The sequence below is a fragment of the Tenrec ecaudatus genome, chromosome 15 (genome assembly GCF_050624435.1).
Source record: "Tenrec ecaudatus isolate mTenEca1 chromosome 15, mTenEca1.hap1, whole genome shotgun sequence".
Classification (NCBI taxonomy): domain Eukaryota; kingdom Metazoa; phylum Chordata; class Mammalia; order Afrosoricida; family Tenrecidae; genus Tenrec; species Tenrec ecaudatus.
In genome coordinates, this window is record NC_134544.1 from 89,796,685 (window position 1) to 89,800,963 (window position 4,279).

Genomic DNA, 4,279 nt, shown 5'->3' on the forward strand with positions numbered 1-4,279 from the left:
AGGACAACAAGGCTGACCCCACTATGAGACACGATGCCCCTCACTGACCCATGGCGCTACAGGGGACAGCACTGGAGACACAGTGTGGGAATTGCGTCCGACCTGATCCCACCACACTGAGGCAAAGCACTGGGGGAGTGCAGTGGAACAGCAAGGGAATGGAGCAGCAAGGTCCCCAGGGAATGCTGAAAGTGGACTTTGGGGCCAGGGCGTGCTGCCTCAACAGACTGGACTGGAAAACACTCCTAAAGCCAACAAATGATCCTTGAACTAACTACACGCTCTTCTTTCTTGATGTGTTTTGTTCTTTGTCAGTGGTTTGTTGTTGTTTTGTTGTTGTTTTGTTGTATACTGTTGCTTTGTTTTCCTCTGTCTTGTTTTTGTGCATGTTATTATCTCCACAGATCTGTCTAAATAAGACAGGCTGGATGAACTATCTGGAGGAAAAATAATGGGACCAACAGTTCCGGGGGACTTGGGATAGGGGGAGGTGGGGGATAAGGAAGTGGTGATAACAAACCCAGCAACAAGGGAACAACATGGTATCTAAATTGCTGGTGAGGTGGGAGTGGCAGGCCTGGTAGGGAATGATCAAGGGTAAGGTAACGAAGAGGTATATCTGTAACCCAGGTGGGGAAGGAGCATGATAGTGGAGTAGGAGGACAGTCAAGGGAAATAGAGGAAAGAGCTAGGGGGGAAAGGGCATTTATAGAGGTCTAGACAAAGACATGTACATGCAAATATATAGGAGGATGGGAAAATAGGTCTATGTGCCTATATTTATAGGTTTAGTATTAAAGTGGCGGAAGGACCTTGGGCCTCTACTCAAGCACTCCCTCAATGCATGAATACTTTTTTCTATTAAATTGGTATTCTATGATGCTCATCCTAACAACCACTGAAGCCGAAGCGGGTGAACAAGCAAATGTGGTGAAGAAAGCTGATGGTGCCTGGCTATCAAAATATTTAGTGTCTGGGATCTTAAAGGCTTGATGATAAACAAGCGGCCATCTAGTTCAGAAGCAACAAAGCCCACATGGAAGAACACATCAGCCTGTGTGAGCACATGGTTCCGAAGGGATCGGTTATCAGGCATCAAAGAACAAACAATTCATATCATTGGGTGCACACTTCCATGATACGATCGCTGAGGACAAACGGGTGCATAAGCAAATGTGGCGAAAAAAGCAGATGGTGCCCGGCTATCGAAAGAGATAGTGTCTGGGGTCTTAAAGACTTGAAGGTGAACAAGTGGCCATCTAGCTCAGAAGCAACAAAGCCTACATGGAAGAAGCACACCAGCCTGTGCAATCACAAGGTGTCGAAGGGATCTGGTATAAGGCATCATCAGAAAAAAAAATAACATCTTACCATAGCAAATGAAGGGGGAAGTGCAGAGTGGAGACCCAAAACCAATTTGTCGGCCACTGGGGATCCTCCCACAGAGATGTCTAGAGGACGAGATGAGTCAGTCAGGGTGCAACGTAGCACTGATGAAGGATACAGCTTTCCTCCAGTGCCTAAATGCTTCCTTCCTCCCCTGCACCCCCCTCTCGCCCCCACTATCATCTGAATTCTACCTTGCAAGTCTGGATAGAGCAGAGGATGTACACTGGAGCAGATAGGGGCTGGAGGCACAGTGAATCCAGGATGGATAATACCTTCGGGACAATGGGTGAGGGGCGATACTTGGAGGGTAGAGGGTGAGTGGGTTGGAAAGGGGGAATGGATTACAAAGATCTACATGTGACCTCACTGGGGAATGGACAACAGAAAAGGGGGTGAAGGGAGATGCCAGATAGGGCAAGATATGACAAAATAACAATTTATAAATTATCAAGGGCTCATGAGGGAGCAGGGAGGGAGGGAGAATAAAAGGACCTGATGCAAAGGGCTTAAGTGGAGAGCAAATGCTTTGAAAATGAATAGGACAAAGAATGTACAGATGTGCTTTATACAATTGATGTATGTATATGTATGGATTGGTTTAAGAGTTGTATGAGTCCCTAATAAAAGGCTTAAAAAAGAAGAAGAAAATGCAGAAACTTGGTGAGTTTCAATAATCAAAACAAATGAAAATAAAATTACTAAAAATGGAGACATCGGGGGTAATGTATTTAAATATTTACTTTAAATAAAAAAACAAAAGGAAAAGTCATTTAACATTAGTAAACCAGCACAGTAAGTGGAAAACAGTTTCAACAAAAACAATAAGGTATCAACAATGAGTACTATTCCCTTAGCTCAATCAGCAACCAAGCTAAAATGTAGAGTTAAAATCCTTCAAAACTGGATTCCTCATCATCATCTGTATCCCAATGCAGAGCTTCAGCTGGTGTGAGGTCATCATAGATGCTGTCCTCACTGAGATCGCCATCATCACTGCTGCTGTCATTTTCATACAAAGCAGTCTTCACTGCCATCCAAAGCATTACTATTACTACATTTCTGGAAGGCACGTCGCACCATGTCTTCTGGAATGTCTTCCCATGCATCTTGAACCCACTTTGTTGTTAACTCTGTTAGGATTCATTGGATTTCCTCCTTTTGTTAATTGGGCTTCACCAGATGACACCCATTCATGCCACATCCTTCGCACATGGTCTTTAAAAGGCTTATTCAAAGATACATCCAGAGGCTGCAGTACAGATGTAAGCCCACCTGGAATCACGGCTAAAGTAACTTTACTAGATTTTGCCAATTTTTTTATGTCATCCGGTAGGAGGGCTCTGAAAATATCCCAAACAAATGACGATGGCTTTTTCTTTAGGGCTGCTCCTGGTCATTGGTTCCAAATTTTTTCCAGCCATTTTTTTCCCATCTTCATCCATCCAGCCTTTAACATGTGCATGCACAGAAATTTTTGGTGGGAAATTGATCTTTTTAGGCAAGGTCTTTTAAAAATAATGACAGGACGCAGCTTAGTTCCATTAGCCAAACGTGATAGAACAAGGGTAAAGTGTTTTTTTTGTTTTTTTTCATTTCCTGCGGTTTTGAGAAAAATGTTTTTTTCTCCTTAACTTGCCATAGTTCTGTTGATTGGAAGATCAAAATTCATGGCAGTTTCATCCATATTCTCAATATCTGCCAGGTCATACTTATAAATTGTCGCGCGCCAGGCCTTGCCAGCAAGAAAAGACACGTAACAACAGGATTCTTCCACAGGTGTTTAATGCGGGTTCAATTTTCAGACCCCGAAGCCTCAAACTGCTGCTGCTTATATACGCTCTGTGGGGACGTGCTGTGCATTCATTGGTGCGTTCGCCAGAACCTTCGTTTGCATACTCCAGGGTGGAGTTATGACTACGTCATCTCAGCAGCGCGCACGCGCTAAGTGGTTGTTTACCACTTAACTGGGCCACCGCCCTGACTGCCCGGCGCCATCTTGTAATGGCGGTGAGAGCTGCGGCTTCCCACATCTCCTCCTTTCTTATTTGCTTTAAGCCTAATCCATCGATCAATCCCGGAGCCTCCAGCAGCTCCAGGAGATCAAGATGGATATAAGAACCCAAATCTGGTCACCCTGATGCGTGCAATGAGCAAAGCTCCACATGGTGCAAGGGCTGACCAAGATCCAATTTCTGTCACTCTTCCCAGTGCAATGGGACAATTCCCTTGGGGTGCAAGAGCTGACAACTTATGGGGGTTAATTTTCTTTTAACAAAGAAAGCCAAAGATCATGGGAACCACCTTGCTCAATCGCTAATAATGCCTGCATAATGATGACTTTGTCACATTTTCTCTGGGCCTTAAGCTTGCAGAGCAACCATAGCAACAACACTCCTCCACAGCATATAATTGCAGGAAATGTAAATACTCCCACCCACTCTTTAAAGTAGGAAAAAGCAGTAGAAAGCCAAGAAGTAAAATCTTCAACAGTTATAGGTTTCATTCGTGTGCCATTAAGAGTCGTAATTTGCATCCGAAGTTGTTCTTGAAGTTCTTCTAGCTCAGCTGTCCATTGTCCAGTAAGGTACTGGGATATGTTCTTGCTGCTAAAAGAAGACTCATTCAAGAATTTTAAAGGTGTTATGCACAAATTAGGTGTAGAAGAAATACAACTTAATTGCACCATGCTAGTAAGAGTGTCCACTTGTTGTTGTAGTGAATCAATTCTCTGATTCACTAGCAGTATTCCAGACATTAATCGAGCATCTGTTTTCTGAGCTGTGGATAACGCTTCTGATGTAGATTGCGTAATATTATTAATGACATTTGCTGTCATTACTTGATTAGACATAGCCAATCCTGCTGTAACCGCTGCCACAGCTGAAACCGT